Here is a 19,984-nt window from a genome sequence, read left to right as displayed (position 1 = left end):
CTGGACTGAGCAGGACAGTCACCCAAAATCAGGGCTGCCCTACTAGAATCAAGACAATTGTCAGACTGTCCTGCTCTCTTCTACCTGTTTTTCCAGCTTTCACTACTTGTTGCTCCTTCTGTCTACATTTCAGTTGATGCTTGTCTAGGCCCTGGAATGTTGGGGTCCTGTTTGGAAAATAGATAAGTACATTTCAATGAGTTAAAGTAATACCTGACTCCAACCAGCACCAACCAACATCCCCAGTTTTAAAATAATGGTATTTACATTTTATCAATAAACCTATTTCCCCCCAACCATATATTAATAGTTTTTCTATTTAATAAATCAACCTATTTCCTCCCAACATTAAATCAATAATTAGTTCTTGACATTAATTTAATAGTATTCAAATTTAATAAATAAATCTACCCCACCCCCATTGCTTCCCAGACTTGGCCTCACACTCAACAAACTGCTCCCAAAGGACCCAATCAATAAATTAACAATCCCATCACACCATCTTAAATTAATAGGGCAACACAATAAAATGAAAAGGATAGGAAAAAAGCAGCGCTGTATTATTCTTAATAAATTAAACATGAAAAAATGTATATTAAGGAGGAAGGATCAGACAAAATGGCAGAGATAAACCCAATAAAAACATGTATGTTTATTGAAACATTTATTATATTATATAATAAATAAAATAAACAAAAGCCATCAAAGTAATTAAAAGTAAACAGACACCACTTTTATAATAAATACAATAACTAGCCTCACTATAACATCACCAATATATCAAGAGTTCCCATTCACCTTTAAATGATTAACCTCCACCCACAATACATTAAGAGCCCCCCACACACTTACCTTCTTTATTCGGCCCTGTGCTGGCGAGGCAGACTATTCTGTCTGCCTCTCATGCTGGCTGCAAATGTGGGACATCGCTCATGTTATGTGGTGCATACACCACATGAAATAATGTCAGCAGATGGAATGATCAACAGCTCAGTATGATGCAGTAAGGTGGTTGATGTGGGAGGGGCCAGCCACCAGGAAGCATTTAGAACTTTGGTGCGGACTCAGAAGGGTTTCTCCAGGCAACTGGAAACCACCCGTTAGTGCTAGCCTGCAGAAGATGTATTTCCTCAGTGTGTGATCCTCTGTGTTCTGCACAGAGCATATTTGAATCAGAGAGATGAGAATCTTCAGTGTCCACAGAAAGCATTGAGTCTATGCAATGTACTCTGTGAAAGGGTATATGGCATAAAATGTTCTTGCAACATTTTTCATTTTATTGGGGTTTGTGATTTGTTTCCACAGAAGCTTAATTGTACAGATAAATCGTATACCATGGGGAGACGCACGTTAAATTCACTTGTGTTATTGATCCAAGTGCAATGCAGCAAATGTGAAAGAAATATGCTCATCTGAATGAGCCCTGTAGGAGGTAGAAATAGAATGGGAAATATAACTCTAATACCATGTATTCATATTTTTTTAAAATTCAATATTACTAAGAAAAGTATTGCCAGTGGCACTGTATATGTAACAGAGATAGGAGATTTAACAGACATTCTAGTAGTTTAAAAATAAACTATTTTTCTGAGAGAAGCGATAACAAGACATATACAAACAATCTCTTTCTGTCATCTAGGCACATTTTTCTTTGATCTCAAACTCTATTAAATTGACTCTTATTACTATGGACTAATGAGAATAATAAAAATAACTGTGTGCAAGTAAATAAGGGGTACATATATGTTAAGCTATGCTCCTTTTGGGGCTTGAGGGTAGATTTACTAAAGGGCAGTTTCCTTAAACTGATGTCAAATTGTTTAAATTGTATGATTTAGTATGGGTCCTTTTACTGTTATAAATATAGTACAGTTGTAAAACAATATTTTTGGCCTATTAATTAATTTGTTGCAATTATTTTCAATTAGGGAAAAAGTATTAAGTTCTGCAACAGTTACATATGCAAAGTTGTCTCTCCTCTAAAACACAGAAATTACATAACACTACTGAAAAATATTCAATTACATGGAGGTGAAGCAAAGACTCTGCAGACTGATAAATTTGTTTGAAAGCAAAACCTAATTTTTTACAATACATTTTAAATTCTTATCAATTATTTGTCATCTTGTTTCTTATGCTTTTAAATGAAATCATATGCTTCGTTTGATAGTAAACTGCGGTCATTGGAGGGTTATTAATATAGTCAATAGTTCAGCAAGTAATTGAAATAATATATAAGGCAACTTATTAAGAGGGTATCTTAAAAATCCCCTTTGAATGATTAAAATTATTGTTTAGAGCATTAGTACTTCTCTTGCAGAGTCACATAAAGGCTACTATGATACTACTGCATTTTAGTCATTCAGTATATTCAGCACTAATGTATTTTTACTATTTTAATTTCAATGCAATTTATGAATATTTTATTGTGGTGGCAGGTACTCAGCTGCCACAATGATCCAGAGTAATAAGAGTTACTTATCACTCTGGAGACTCCATTTCACTCTATTTAGCATTTACAGGGGCTCAGCGCATTTGGTAAACTGAAAGCCAATTTTGAGCTTTCAGTTTCATTGCTGTTGTATCAAATATAATAAATCAAATAAAAACTTTAAAAAGAGCGTTTGCGGCATATTTCTCAATGCTTCTTTTAGCCTTAACTCCTGTGATAGGCAAATTTAAGTATCAGAGTTATTTAGCAAATTCCTAACACCTGATAATAATACAAATATCTCTGGTATTGAAAAACGTAATGATCAATAACGCCGTTCCCATGGGGCCTGCATAACGAAGCAATTTATCAAGCTGTAAAAAGCTTAGCCTTTTGCAGTTTGTCCTTAATTGATAATGTCATCTTCAGATGACCTTATGCAGCTCTTATCTATAATTAAAGCATCGGCAAAGAGGAGAGTCCACCATGTAGAGGGATGTCTACCTGATCCCTCTGTGCCAGACAGCACACTCCTGTTTTGTTTTTTTTTTGCTGATTTTTTTTGTCTGTTACATCCGACAAACTGTCAGCCATGCAGGTACAGCAGGTAGGTGTTGGAAGTTTCGTGAGACAACCAGTGAAAAGATAAACAAGAACATGCTTCATTTTTTTAATTTGTTATCACTGCCATATGCGACGATAAGAAATTATAATTAACAGTCATAAAATACAGTAAATGAATATATCTAAAAAATATAGTAGTACATATAGTATGTAAGTAAGTATTATATTAAATCTACCATATAACCCCTCTCCTTGTTGGAAGCCTCAGTAAAATAGGCTTCCCCATCCACAAGCATAGAAAAGCCTAGGCTGTCAGGAGCTGGCAATAATCAATTGGTAATCCCTTTAATGTATAAGCTGAAATGTGAAAAGCCCTTTCTTAAATGTGGCACTTTTGTTCTGTATTTCAAGTGCAATTTGATAGAAAACACAAATGAAAGCAGAAATCCACCCAAAACCTAATTTATAAAATTAAATACAGTTCACTATGTTAAGTTAAACTACAGAGTTGTATTTATCTAGGGTGGCATGCAGTATCCTCATGATGCTTCTGTAAGTCTGGGACTGTTCTCCTCTATACTGCTACCTTTTGCCTGATAGATAGTGGTGTTGTTGATGGCCCTCAATAAGGCACTTTCTTTTCTTGTGAACTGGAAGTTCACAGGGGAGGGGCAATCTGATACACTGTTGACAGTTTGAAGCAAACTAGCCCATATCAGCATAGGTGAGAGCAGTTCTAGACTATTGGAGGTGTTGGTGGAAATGCTGGTGTATGTGAACACCACACATAAGGTAAATAATACTTTGTCATTAAACCTAACTGGCTCATGACTTTCCAAGTAAATTTATGGCAGTCTACAGGCTCTATATTTCTCATTTAAATTTGCATTGTCGGTAATGGTTGTGATAGTCAAAGGGTATCCTGAAAGGACAGGATCCAATTGATTTTGGTACATTCAAACACAAAACAAAAACCAATAATAAGATTATAAATATTAAAACCCACCACGTTTCCTCCTTATGTTCCTCCCTCACCATTATACCTAATCTATGTCATGTATTCTCACAGAAAGATGAGAATGTGACACAGAAAGAAGGTCATCCAAAACCCCTAAATTATGCCATATTTAGCTTTTTAGTCCTGATAACATGTACCCTTTTCCTGGAAACTAAGAAATTGTGCACACATGTACATAATTACCTCTATATAGTAGTGGTATACCAGAAAAGAAAAAGTGTAAAACTAAAATATATACTTTAGTTCTTGTCCCTTATAGCTGTGTAAAACCTACAGAGATTTAAATCCCTATACCTGAGAGGACAAGTCAATTACAATTTGGGGTTGTTTCACTTATGTGAAAGTAATGGGCAGGATGATTAAAAAGTGGCCTATAACATTAAACTATATTTATTATAATGTACTACCAAAAGACAGTCATATACTTCCTGGTGTCATAAACCACAGGAGCAATGGACTATTTACCTGCTGGTAGGTTGATGCTACTGGACAAAGAGACATGGATTCTAATGCTGACAAGGGACCCCTGTAAGAAGGTTTGGACTTGGCTGCGTGGGACGTGCAGGTCACGGACTTCAGTTTCAGTCACTAGCAAGGTAGTGACACCTTATATCTAGGGTCAAATTTCCATAGTGTTTTCCCCTCCCTGGGCTAACCCCTGGATCTCTCCTTGTTAAATATTGGTGAGTACTGGACTAGAGGGTTGAGGGGGAGTGGAGATGAGCTGTGCTTGCACAGAAGGTCCCCTTCTGGGTTCTAGACAAAATGTCTGAACTAGTCATATTGAGAACAATGGATACTAATTGGCCTTCCCCCTCAATCTGATCCTTACCCATAACCCACCTGGCTTTACTTTAAGCACAAAAAGTAACTTCACTGCCATATCAACAATATACAATAAACAATACACATATTTACAATGAGCTACAATGTCCCCTTATCCACATGTAATTAGACAGTGCAGTTGCACTCTGATGAGCTGTGGAGCAAACGCAAGGGATATAAAAAGTAAATGCTATGATCCACATTTTGTGAAAAACGAGGGACAGGCTGGTTAAAGTGTTATCAAACTCGTTTCGTCATAGCTACCTTCATTGTTCATGTCTGAAAAAACTCAATTGTAGGGTTAGGGGTCATTTAAATTCATTTGCAAGCACAAGCATAAAAATAATAATTAAAATATACAAACATGCACACAATAATGTCATGTGAGATCCAAAAGACAATAAGGGGTTAAAAGAGTATAAGTAGTACATAGCCCTACAAAGTCTTAAACCCTATGGTGTGATACATCTGATTTTAGTATAACAGTGTCAGGATGTAATTATATTATTTCCCTCCTATTCTAAAATATGAAAAAGTGGCTTAATTTTTAATGAGCCTTTAATGATCTTTGAATGTAACCTGTAATGAACTATGGATTGGGGTCTCAGATACACTTCCTTCAATCCATCTTCAGAGCCTTTTTTCTGTATTTTTTGAAAGTAGAGATAGCAAGTAAGATCTTTCCAACAATAATGCTTATTCTTGAGCTCTGATACACATAAGAGAAATGTGGAATGACTATATCTCCTTTCCAGCACTTTCCCAACTACATTCTCATAATATGAAAAAATAGGGATGAAGTAGATTTTACCAGCGCTCCACAACCAAATGCAGCTCAAATATTCATTATAAAATCATACACTAGTTTTCAAATAAACAATGACTAAGCTTTTTTGTCATATTGGATAGTAGTGTAGATAACTTAACAACATAATAGTGACAAAGATGAACAATAAAACATAATAAATAAATATACTTAAATTTTCTGATCTTTTATGTGTCTATGGGGTTTATTTACTAAACTGCGGGTTTGAAAAAGTGGAGATGTTGCCGATAGCAGCCAATCAGATTCTAGTTATCATTTATTTAGTACATTCTACAAAATAACAGCTAGAATCTGATTGGTTGCTATAGGCAACAGCTCCACTTTTTCAAATCCGCAGTTTAGTAAATATACACCTATGTCTTCTTTCTACATAGAGTGATTGATCCAATAGAGCCATGAAAGCAAATCTAATCAAATATAGTGTAATTCAGTTAAACAATGATATAATTATCGTGATACAACACTGTGTAGAAGAAATAAAATTAATTTGTGTCCAATCTTTAAAACTTCATGATTCCACTCTGAGCTTTACAATTGAAATTCCATGTGTGCTGCCCCCTAGTGGTAGAGAATTTACTAGAGGTATTTTTCTAGTATCTGGGGTTTCCCAAATTAACCACTGGTAGAACTTGGCAAGATCTACAACCCCAAAAAGACAACACAATATGGGTGTGGTTAGTATTTTTAAGGTGCTGGGCCGCTCCCATAGTGGACTACCTTGGGCTGGGTCACTGGGCCACCTGCTTTTTTTTTTCCCTTTAAAATAGGCTGCTGAGTCAAGTCTTGCCCCCTGGGCTAAGGTTTGCCAGCCCTCCCCTGGATGTGAGATAAACCTATCCGTAAAAATTACCACCTCTTTCCCCTCCAGGCACAAGGTACCAGGCGTTACATATGTATTTTGTGATATATGATGCACATATCATAGTTTTATTGAATAGAACAACATTTTAAATAACAAGTTAAACTTGCAGTATTACCAATGGTCGAAGTGTGGGTATATGCGCTGGTATGCCATACCCCCACTTCTGCTACTACTTTGATTGTAATACTAACAAATTCCAATCAATTACATTTTCCATGCCACCACTTATAAATTTCCACTTTGACCACTGAGTATTACACTATTACCCAGTGTAGCCAGCAGTCAGTTTTAGTCAATATTTGCATATGTTATGTGAAGGTAATGGATCTATTACCATCTTGTTACAATTTGCATGCAAATGTGATTCAGTCCAGACAAAGAAGAACTCTTTCTAGTTTTAAAATAGTTAGAAGTTTTATTTACCCCACCTTTTTATAATATGCCACACGTTAGATTTAGCAATTCAATTTGCTTTCAAGAGCAAACAATTTAGTTTTTCATTATCATTTAAGTTATCAAATAAATAAGTAAAGCGATGTACAGAGACATCAATCTGTAAGACTCTGATGAAGATACACACAGCTCAATGACCACTGGAATTAAATGAACAATTTTCTCTGCCCGTTAATTGTAAATAGATTAAGTGTTCCCTTTTTTTTGCTGTTGCACAGAGAAAAAAAAAATCAATATACATTTCTTAAGCTGTCCAGACTCTTTTATAGATATTTGCAAAAAAAGGAAAAATATCATGCACTGCAAGTGCTTGAAATCACTGGAGTGCAGAAAAATGACTTGATTGACAGGTTAGTTAGGAGTTATACGGCTTGTAATTACCCAACCATGTTACATCTATTAATTTACTCACTAGGAGTTTTACAATAATATAAAATGTGAATGGATACTAATTAATATACTTTAAATTTTAATACATTTATTGCTTAAGTCTTCCCAATAAATGGACTAATTTGCAGACACTTCAAATTTCAAAAAGGTCAGGAAATGCCATGCTCAACCTTTAGAATTAGCAAAGCATGTAGCGTGCACTTGTTCATTTCAAAAGGGTGCTTTTTTCAAAGTCAAAACTCTTTATTTTCCAGTTATGAGAGGCTATTAAAGCTCATTGGCTATGGGCTGACATAGTAATCATAATTTTTTAATCTAGTGCAGAATTAAAGTAATGAAATATTTTGATATAAAGCGTAAAAAATCAAATTATCATTCATGTCAAGTAAGAGTTCAATAATGAGTTGTATATAATTGTATAGATTTACTATTATAACAAAGTGAAATGAGTCATTTGTGTGTCTCTTTGTCTTGCTAAGTTATATTACTGCTGTATTATGATGAATGCACAAGCAGTGGGGATGAACAGCACTCCACTAATTTGTATTTCTAAATGTGGTGTAGTACATTTGAATATGAATAACTGCTGCCTTTACTCATCACTCATGTAACTAGAGACTATAACAAACATATGCATTATTATTTTTAACCAAAGCCTGACTGACATACTTGGAGCCTGTATGCACACAACATTGTGTGTGCTTTACAGTAGCCAGTATTGCCACTCCATTTATTCAGAAAATCCTGTGGCTATGTATGGCCTATCAAATATAAGAAGATAATGCCACTATGCACTCCCAGGGTAAATTCTCTTCAGGAAAATGGATTTTAGTAAATAAAATAGGAGATATTTCTAATTTTACCTAAGTTAATTTTCATTTGTTAACTTAAAAAGAAGTGCCACTTAGGTATGAATTAGAAAGGAGTCACTTCTTTGTTAATAGCTCCAGTCACAGATCTACTGTACCCAGGGCCTGATTATTCAATAGGCTAATTAAGCTGCAGCCTAAGGCTCAAGACTTTTGGGGGCACAACATTTTTTTGGCTGCAGAATTGTGACAGGGAGAGGTATAAATTGAAATTAATTTTAAAATATAAGAGAATAGTTGTTCTCCACGCTTAACTTCAGCTATTCAGTTCTGATTTTACTGAAAACAAAATGAATTACAAAGATTACCGTGAACCTTTTAAAAAGTCAAGTGAAGCTAAGTTTCAGATATATAGGAATATAAACATTGGTGAGTGCAGTGAAGGAATCCAGATTTTAAATTATGAACAAGTTTGTTTTTAGCTGCTGCATAGTAGCCTAGCGTGAAAGGCAATGGGGCACTACGAGCTTATTAACCTAGGGCAACCTGAACCCTTAGCCAGGCTCTGACTGTACCTAATACAGCAATGGCTCTGGTATTAAGTTAAGAGAGTAATCAGGAATGTATGACATCAGTTTATAATGACCTTTGATTGTCAGGAAATTATTTATTGCTTTTTTTTCTCTTGTGTTCATGGATCAAATTTCTATAGAGGCGGTTTCAAAATAGTTGACTTCAGAGCAACGCGAAAGAAAAAACTTGCTACAACAATAACACAATTAGAAAAGTATAAAGTATATACCTTATATACTCAAGTATAAGCCGAGTTTTTCAGCACATTTTTTTGCGCTGAAAAAGCCCTCCTCGGCTTATACTCGAGTGAGGGTTTTCCCGCCCCTTTAAAAAATGATTATTGGTCTGAGAAATCCGCTGTACAACTGTGATTGCTGTGGTGGGTCTCCGTGCATCTAGTGGGCTACAGCATCGCTACACCACTGGCTGACCCTACCCCATGTCCACCACCACCGATAGCGAGATCATTATAGACGCAGATTATACCTATCTCAGGTAATTATACAACCACCACTAGAAACACAGACTACAGTGCGCACTCCCCCAGTGCTTATCCAGTTACACCACCGCTAGCAACAGAGTCCACATAACAGGCGTTATCTCTTCCCCACTCAGGTAATTGTACAGCCTGCACAAAGAGGTACGCAGGGGCAAGATGCTGCGTTCCACCAGCTCCCAACTCATATCACACGATCACCATTAACTTTGGCACTTTTATTCCTGGTCGTATTAATACAGGATTTCGTGCAATCCACCATCAGGATCCACACACCACTGTATATATCTCCCCTCTCTGGGATTCAAGGTTCCAGCTCACTTACTGCAGACAGCCTATTATTTATAGTACAAGACCTGTTCAGCACATGGAAATAGCTGCTGCATTTTCCACCCTAGGCTTATAATCGAGTCAATAAGTTTTCCCATTTTTTTTTTTAAAATTAGGTGCCTTGGCTCATATTCGGGTCGACTTATACTCGAGTATATACGGTAAAAATAGTAAAATATGTTAAATAATAAAAAGGGAAAAAAAAGGAATGAGGCATGACATAGGCTGTAAATTAAAGCAAAACCCCACATATTTTGTAACCTCCCCACACATCCAATTAAAATGTAAAAAATGTACAATAGTGTTACAGTTGCTCACCCAGGACTTCACATCACTCTCGGCATCCAAGAAACTGCAGATGAGTGTAGGTAACTTATTATCTGATTATTTTTTTTAAAAAGGTAAGAACAATACACAAAAGCTAAGAAATAAGTAAAAATAATACCTGCTGCTGAAGCCATTTTTCATTAAAGCATAGACATATTCTTACAGAAATGATTATTATACCGCAGAGAAAATGTTATAGTGTTGGGGCTTCTGAGCAACTGGACCCCCACCCTCATTGTGCACCTGAACTTTTATTAAGAACTGCCTTACTACTAGAGATATTCACTAACCCCCGTGTTCTGGTTTTGGTTTTGGATCTGGATTAACTTCATGTTTTGGTTTCGGTTTTGGCAAAACCGCCTGTCAGGATCTGCCTGCAAGCCTTGCATTGCATGCTGCTTTGCATGGCAGCTCCTGCCTTTTGGACTTTATTATTGTGCTATATATATATTGTGGCAGTACCTCTGTTCACCAGAGGTGTTGCTATTGTGCTTCTTGTTTGTACTAGGGGTAAACCTGCTCATTAATTATCCCTTGCACCAAGGTGTGACCCTCCTTATACCTGTCACTCCCAGCATACATTGCTGGTTATTGTTGTTACATTGTTGGTCCTTCCTTCTGCTGTGCTTCTGGCTTTCTTGCTGCTTGGGATCTCTCCATACCTCCTGCTTACCTGCATCAGCCGTGTACCTGGTATTTACTATAAGCTCATTATACCTCCTGCTTACCTGCTTCAGCTGTGTACCTGGGATTTACTGCAAGCTCATTATACCTCCTGCTTACCTGCATCAGCCGTGTACCTGGTATTTACTACAAGCTCATTATACCTCCTGCTTACCTGCTTCAGCTGTGTACCTGGGATTTACTGCAAGCTCATTATACCTCCTGCTTACCTGCATCAGCCGTGTACCTGGTATTTACTGCAAGCTCATTATTACTCCTTCTGTTTTGTACTCTTCAGCAAATAAACTTTGAGTGTTTTTCACCATATTCGTGGCTCCTTAGCTGTGTTCCTGCATTGAACCGTGACACTGCCCTTGCGTATTTTGGTTTTGGTTTTGGATCCCTATTGTTTTCTAAAATCACATAATTTTGCTTCCCCCCCTACATTATTTTTAACCTCAATAACACTAATTTCAAGTTGTTTGCAGCCAATTTTGACCATCTCACAGGTCACAATATTATGTTCATACACTTTCAAACAAAGACTGCAGTGACCTGGGTGGATGCTAAGCGACAGAGCAATGACTCAAACACACATTAGTACCGAGCACATCCAGGAAACATTGCCACACAGCAGTGGCAGAAAGAAAAGTGGTGCAAGATGAAATTGTTCTTGGTTTGTTTGGGCCCCCACAAAATAAGCTAACAATGGGCTTAAGGCACCTAAGGTAACAGTGTTGTTAATGAACTCTACTATGGCAAGATGTTGTTGTCATCAGCCTCATCCTCACCCTCATCGGGATCAGGTGGAGTAACTGAAGAGGTGTCACATTTTTTTGTCAATTCTTTTAGACCAGACTGGATGTCAAAATGTTGTGCTGAGTCATCTGCATCATCCCTGGGTCTCTTGGGAAAGCTAAGTTTTTTCCTAGTAGCAGTTGAGTGAGAAACTGAACAAGGAGATGCCGTCCTGTCACGTAACACTTGAGTTGTCATCTTGCTCACCAGGAGCTCCTTGCATCTCTTCAGATCTGGGTCAGTTGGAAACAAAGAGAAGACAGTTTTTAAAACGAGGATTAAGCACAGTCGCCAAAATGTTGTGATCTGATTTCAAGATTTTGATAACTCTTGGACATTGGCGAAGCAAATAAAGTACTTGATCTACAAGTCCGACATACTTAGCGTAATTGGTTTGTTTAATCTTCTCCTTCAGTTTCTCAAGCTGCTTTTCCAACGCCTAATTAAGGGAATGACTTGATTCAAGCTAGCAGTGTCTGAACTCACTTCACAGGTGACTACTTCGAATGGTTTCAGCACCTTGCACAAGACGGAAAGTATTCTCCACTATGATTGAGTAAAATACACTCACCCTCCTTTCCCAATGTCATGGCTTGTGGAGTAAGCGTGGATGACTTTTCACTGCTCCTCCATCCGCAGAAGTATATACAGGTTGGAATTCCACCTTGTCACCACCTCTTGCTTCAGTTGGTGGCAGGGCAAATTAAATTGCTCTTGTAGCTGCTGCAATCTCCTACATGCTGTTGCCGAATACCGGAAATGTCCAGATATTTTACCAGCCACAGACAGCATCTCCTGCACGTCCCTGTCATTTTTTAAAAAGCTCTGCACCACCAAGTTTATTGTGTGAGCAAAACAGGGAATGTGATGAAATTCAGCCAGCTGTAATGCTCTCACAATATTGGTGGAGTTATCAGAAATTGCATATCCTGAGGAGAGTCCAAGCAGGATAAGCCATGTTGCAATGACGATCCTTAGTTTTTGTAGCAGATTGTCAGCTGTATGCCTCTTAGTGAAGCCAGTGATACACAGAGTAGCCTGCCTCTGACAAATGTGACATACTTGGGTACATGCTGCTACTGTTTCTGCTGCTGAAGGCGAATCACCAATCCAGTGGGCTATCACAGTCATATAATCTTTAGTTTGACCAGTTCCGCTTGTCCACATATCTGTGGTTAAGTGTACAGTGGGTAGAATGGTATTTTGTAGCCCAATAATTACATTTTTAGGAACCTTCTGGTATAGGTGAGGAATAGATTTTCTAGTGAAATGGTGTTGTGGTGGAATTTAGTAACTGGGACACAAGACCTCAAGTAACTGTCTAAAACCAGTTGCATTAGTTGGGGTTATTGGATGCAGATCTAATACTAGCATTGTCTCCATGGCGTCTGTGATCCGCTTTGCGACTGGGCAACAGCTTTCATACTTGCTTCCTCTTGCAAAGGATTGTTTAACAGTCAATTGTTGTAAACTACTAGTAGTCGTCTTCTTGATCTGTTTCTGGGATGGAGATTCACCCCCAACAGCAGCAACAGTAGCAGCAGTTGGACTAACGCTCAAGAATTCTTCTGAAGAAGCCAGGATAGTGGAGGAGTCATCTAGACTTAGCAACTTGGATGCAGGACTAACTCCGATCGCTACTGAGGATATTGATGAGGACGTTGTTGTGGGTGTAGATTGCAGGTGTCGAGACCTAGCTGACAGAAGGAACCTAGCTGATGATGGACTGCTTGTTGTTATTTTTTTAGCATAAGTTTCCAATTTTTCCAACAGCTTGCCATGAACTCGCTTCAAATGGTGAGGTTCCTAGATGGTTAAGGTCCCTACCTTGACTGACTGTGGCCTTATATGCACTACAAATGGCTAGACAACTGTTGTCAGGATTTGGGTAAAGTTGCATCCTCAATTTGTGTTTCACCGGCTACACTTGGGCTGTTCATGCACACATCTGCAGAAATGCTGAAAGGGGCCTTGTTTATTGGTACACTATCAGTATGGTCAGGATTACACATAGCACTCATGGATGGACTCTCCTCAGGATTTGTGTCATTTCTGAATCTGAACATACATTTTCCTATAATGCCTTACTGTTTTCGTCAAGCTCAGCTTTTACACGTAAAAGTATTTGGACACCACTTTTGGAGTCCGAATGACAAGGTCTTGCTTGGTCACAACTGACCTTACAAGAAGATGCCTCAGTGACAGTTGCAGAACTGGCACTCATAAAGAAAGGCAAAGGCCTCATTCTTTCCTTCCCACTGCGCTAGTAGAATGGCATGTGTTGGCAATTTTACTTTTTTCTGCAGATAACTTTGCCTGGATTACAGGTCTTTTTTTTTTTTATCAAGGTAAAAGGTGTTTTTTTACATTTTTGTTTCCCTGACTTACAAAAACTATGTACTTTAACATAGGCTTTAACAGATGACGTAGAGGGATTACTATCATCATGACTGGTGTCAGCAGCTGCTTGGTGTATCTGCTCTTCTGTGTTCTGCTGTGAATCCATTTTGATAACACTGTACAATTTGACTGAAAATTCAGAAGACCAAGCCTGCCAGCCCTGGTATTTCAATTTCAGCAATGACAATTAGCAATGGAGCAAGGGAGCTCTCCTCTTTGTGTGTTACCTATATAACACCGTACAATTTGACTGCAATTTCAGAAGACCAAGCGTGCCAGCTCTAGTATTTCTATTTCAGCAATGTCAATTAGCAATGGAGCTCTCCTCTTTGTGTGTTACCTGTATAACACCATACAATTGGACTGCAAATTCAGACCACCAAGCCTGCCAGCCCTAGTATTTCAATTTCAGCAATGACAATTAGCAATGCACCTCCCCTCTTTGTGTGCTACCTATATAACACCGTACAATTTAACTGCAGATTTAGACCAAAACTGCCAGCCCTATTATTTCTATTTCAGGAATGACAATTAGCAATGGAGCTCTCCTCTTTGTGTGTTACCTATATAACACAGTACAATGTCACTGCAGATTTAGAAGAACAAGCCTGCCAGCCTATTTTTATTTCAGCAATAACAATTAGCAATTGAGCAATGGAGCTCTCCTGAATGTCAATGGAGACTTTGAAGAACACTGCTACCCCTCCTCCTTCTTTTCTACCTATGACGCTCCCCAACTGCACTAGAGATTGCCAAGAACTGTGCTACGCCTTCTGTGTCCCTCTGTGAAATGGCGCTGGATCGCCATGGAGGGCGGTACTTATAGAATCCAAAACTCGTGAGATCCGACGATGTCACATTGAAATTCTGCCTCGTTTTCAAATCCGAGGACGCGTGAAAGCTCGGATCTCCTGAGTTCGGGTGTGTTTGGATCTCGGAGAACCGAACCCGAGCATTTCAACTAAATACAAGTTTTAAGGTAGGCTGCAGGAGAACTAAGATTCAAAGCCAAGCAATTTACTACAATATCACCACTTTAATTGCCATAGTGTAATAATCTACTATTCTCTAACACACTTTTACTATTTTTACATAGTTTTGTGTGTTTGTTTTGCTGGCTATTAGAAAAAGTAAGAGTCTTGTTTACTATATTTTTGTCTGCTCTATTCTCTAATTTTAGTTATTTATGGAAATAGCTACACCACAAGAAGTCACACATATTCATTGCCACTAAACTATGCTCACCACCTATTGTATTATGGGAAGATGATCACATAGCAATAAGACTGATAGGAGAGATCTGGGAGGAGATAAGGGATTTTGGTGAAGAAAAGAGAAACAATGGCATCTCTAGCAGACAATGAGCTCTGCAATCTGATTGTTTAGCGCTACAATAGAAACGAGGTATCACAAGAGTATGTCTTTTAACATTCAAATAAGACAAATATAAAGTGAAAATACAAATATAGGGCTAGATTACCTGTAAATCATGCATTCATATATAACCAGTCTGAATGTATCTCAAAAGTACAGATTAAAAAACTCAGAGCAGTCCATTTGTTCATGTTTTCTGATTATTAATATTTGTAGTGACTTGTGAGAAATGAAACGTGGGATGTTCACTCATAGGCAGCATCAGTAAAAATGTAACATTCTACAGACACTAATATTTTGACATTTTTGCAATCCTAATGATTACAGCTCATCTTTTTTAAAACACAGATGAAGTGTGTAATGTTCATAGAATGCTTGTGGCTATGCTTTTGCCTGGCATTAAAAAAAGGATGTGACATGAAAAATTCAAAGTTCCTGGCTTGAAATTCGCTAGTTAAATAGTCAAAATAAGATTTAATATAGAACTATAGAGTGTTAGCAGTGTAAAATTAATATGACAAATTACAGAGATGTTTGGAAGGTCACTTTTTTATTCAGCATTTATCACAAAATTCTAATTCTAATTTTTGGAAACAACATATAGTATTGTTACATGTTGTCTAATTTTTTGTAACTTATAAATAATTTTCTTTCAGTTTTTAAGTATTAGATCTTTCACTTAAGTTCAAGCACTAGGGATATACAGTATATGGAGTTTCCACAACAGACAAGGGGCCTGATTCATTAAGGATCTTAACTTGAGAAACTTCTTATTTCAGTCTCCTAGACAAAACCATGTTACAATGCAAGGGGTGCAAATTAGCATTCTGTTTTGCACATAAGTTAAATACTGACTGTTTTTTCATGTAGCACACAAATATCAACTTTAAAGTTTAGTGTACAAATAAGCTATGAAGTCTTTGTATGCTACATGAAGAAACAGTCAGTATTTAACTTATGTGCAACGCAGAATGCTAATTTGCACCCCTTGGATTGTAACATGGTTTTGTCCAGGAGACTGAAATAAGAAGTTTCTCAAGTGAAGATCCTTAATGAATCAGGCCCCAGATTCATATTCACAATATAGCTTATGTAAAGTGTTGCTAAAGTAACTAAAATTAAAAAGATACTGAAGGCATTTGGTTTTAGAGGATTGGATTAATTACTAAGTAGCCACAAACAAATTTGTGTATAAATCAGAGTTGTGTTAACATATAAACAGAGAAACATAAACATAGAATTTGGCGGCAGATGAGAATCGCTTGGCCCATTTTTTTACCTATGGAAACCTCAATCCTTTATTATTTGTAAAGATATCCTTATGTCTATCCCAAGCAAAATTGCTCTACTCTATTAGCCTCTACCACTTCTGATGGGAGGCTATTCATTTATCTACTACCCTTTCTGTGAAGTAGTTTTTCCTCACATTTGCTCTGAACCTACTTCCCTCCAGTTTCAGTGCATGTCCTCGTGTTTTAATACCTGTCTTCCTTTACAAGATGCTTCCTTCCTGTACCTTGTTAATATCCTTGATATATTTGAAAGTTTCTATCATATCCCTCCTTTCCCTTCTCTGCTCCAAACTATATATATATATATATATATATATAAGTTAACCCGCGCATGATACTCATGCATTTTTTTTGTCAAATAATGTCAGTATACCAAATTTCAGGTCATTCGGATGAGCCCTTTCGGCAGCAAACCCCTGCTAGGGGGGGCTATTGCCCCGATCGCACCCCCCTGCATCCGCCACTGTACACATGTGTGTTCATGAGGTAAAATTACCTCACGAAAATGAGTTTGACCCCTCAACTCATCAATAATGTCGGTATACCAAATTTCACACCTTTTTGAGTTTGTTTTTTCCACACACACTAAGAATTTAGTAGGTCAGTTAACCCGTGCATGATACTCATGCATTCTAGTCAAATCAAGCTACTTAAGGTGTTAAAAACTCCCCCCTGTCACCCCCGGCAACCACCAACCACTCCCAACTGTCACTTCTTCTTCAAGAAATATATAGGTCAGTGTATAACTCTGCCCAGCAGGTTTCGCTGCAGCTTGGTTTGTTTTTTTCCACACACGCCACTAGGCATTTATATAGTAGAGATATATATATATATATATATATATAAGATCTTTTAGTATTTCCTGGTAAGTTTTGTGCTATAGGCCATGCACCATTTTAGTTGCACTTCTTTATACAGTCTCTAATGTATTTACATCCTTCTGGAGATATGGCCTCCAGAACTGAACACAGTATTCTAGATGACTCATATGATGACATTATTACTTTCTTTCTGCTACTGATTCCTCTCCCTATGCAATCAAGCATCTGATTTGCCTTTGTCATTGACTCCTATATCCCTTTCCTCCTCAGCAGTTTCCATTGTAGTGCTATTATTACTATATTTAGCCCAGGGGCTGACTGGCAGACTTTAACCCGGGGAGTAAGCACATTGCACTCGTCCATAAGTAGCGGCCCTTTCTTAAAGGGTGGTTTTCGGTACAATATATATTTATCAATATAAAAAGAGCCTATATTAATGTTGCTTAACCCTTTATTATTATAGATGATAAATCTTAAATAATAAAAATAAATATTGCAACAAAAAATTCAAACTCCCTTTATATTGCATTTTATTTTATATGTTCCTTTTCCCTGATTATAATGGGATTTATCAAAATGCAAAAAGCCTGTTTGCTTTAAAAACCTTATGTTTTTGCTTCACCCTATAAACTAATAGGGTTCTTTGTTTTAGAGTTAACTTAAACCAAATAATATTAGAGGTGGTACTGGAAGGAGGAGTAGAGCACTAGTTGTCAATCTGACATAACTGGATTAAGGTGCTGGGGGGCCAGGGGCACTTTAGACTAGTGGTCCCCTATGATGTAACATGGTTATCATTTTAGATAAATACACAGGCAATTCTATGTGTACTACAGTTAGGTGCATGCAGCTCTGCATATACAAGTATTAAAGTGTGAAGCAGGACATACCTCCCAAATGTCCTAAGGGAGACAGTCACCCAAATTCGGGACTGTCCCACCAGATGCAGGACAGTTGACAGACTGTCCTGTTCTCTCCTACCTGTTCTTGTCACTTTCACCACTTGTGAGTGCTGTTTTCATTTGCTCATTTGCTGCTTGTCTGGATCCTGGAATATTGGGTGCCCTATTAGGAAAAAAAATGGGTACATCCAATTTAGAAAACTCCAAACAGTCCCGGTGTTAAATTAATAGCACCCACGTCTTATAATTAGGCCTCTCTTCAGCCCTAACCTTAAAATAATAATATTCTCATTTGCTAAATAGATCTAATTCTCTCCAGCCAACCTTAACATTAAATCGCACACATACTCAATTTATAAACCTACTTCTCTCCCTCCAAACAGCCTCACCAATAAATTAAATTGCCCTACCACCACCCCACAAAAAAAATAGCACCCATTAAATAACTAGCCCCCTCCTGCACTCCACCATTAAATAGCCTACCTCCGTCACTAAATTAAGACCCCCCCTTCCCTCACACATTATATTAACATGCTCCTCCTTCCCTCACACATTATAATGAAATGCTCCACACACACACTATATTGACAAGCTCCACATACACACACACACACACACACATACACTATATTGATATGCTACACACACACACTGTATTGAAATCACAAACACACACTGTATTGACATGACACACACTGTATTCACATCACACACATGCACACACTGTATTGACATCACAAACACACACTGTATTGACATCACACATATACTCTGTGTTGATATCACACACACACACACACACACACACACACAGACTGTATTGGCATCACACACACTGTATTGACATCTCACACACACTATATCTATAGCGGATCGGTGGCTAATGATGAAAGGTGGCTTGTCCCAGAGCAGGGACCAGTCACAAAGTAATAGACGTGGGCCGGTCCCTATACCAGCCCAAAATAGCCTTTTTCGTGTCTGGCCCAGCCTGTCCCTGATTTAGCCTTTGGATTTTTGAGACACAAGTGCATGATTTTGCATTTATTGATATTAAACTGTAGTTGTCACTTATTTGACCATCCTCTAGTATGCCTAGATCATCAATCATTTGTTTTACCCCTTCTGGTGTATCTACCCTGTTTAATATTTATGTGTCATCTGCATAAAACCATACTTTCCCTTCAATACTATTGGCAATGTCACAAATAAAGATATTAAAATGCACTGGTTGAAGTGCAGATCCTTGGAGTAACCTTTCTCTACTGTGAATATACTCCATTTTCTATAATGCTCTGTTTTCTATCCTGCCAAAAAGAACTTATCCATTCAACCATCCTATCTTTTGAATTTATTTAACAGTCTTCGATGTGGGACAGTGTCGAAAAGCCTTACTAAGATCTAGATAAGCTACATCTACAGCCTCCCTCTTGCCTTCATCTATAACTTTAGTCACCTGGTCAAAAAAGTCAATAAGATTTGTTTGACATGATCTCCCACAGTAACTCCATGCTGTTTGGGATCCTGTAAGTTACTGGATTTCAGATATTCTACAACTCTTTATTTTAAGAGTGTTTCCATCAATTTCCCTACTACTGATGTCAGACTCATTGGGCACTAGTAGCTTGCCTCTTCCTTGCTTCCATCTAGTGCAGTGGGATGACAATCACTATTTTACAGTCCTCTGGAATTACTCCTGTAGCTAGTGACTGGTTGGATAATTCTATTAATGTTGTTACTAGCCCCCTTTTAAGCTCTTTTAGTATTCTTGGCTGTATCCCATCTGGCACCATTGATTTATACACTTTCAGTTTGGAGAGTTCTGTTAGGTCC

The sequence above is a fragment of the Mixophyes fleayi genome, chromosome 2 (assembly GCF_038048845.1).
Source record: "Mixophyes fleayi isolate aMixFle1 chromosome 2, aMixFle1.hap1, whole genome shotgun sequence".
Lineage (NCBI taxonomy): Eukaryota > Metazoa > Chordata > Amphibia > Anura > Limnodynastidae > Mixophyes > Mixophyes fleayi.
Note: the sequence above shows the minus strand (reverse complement) of the source record.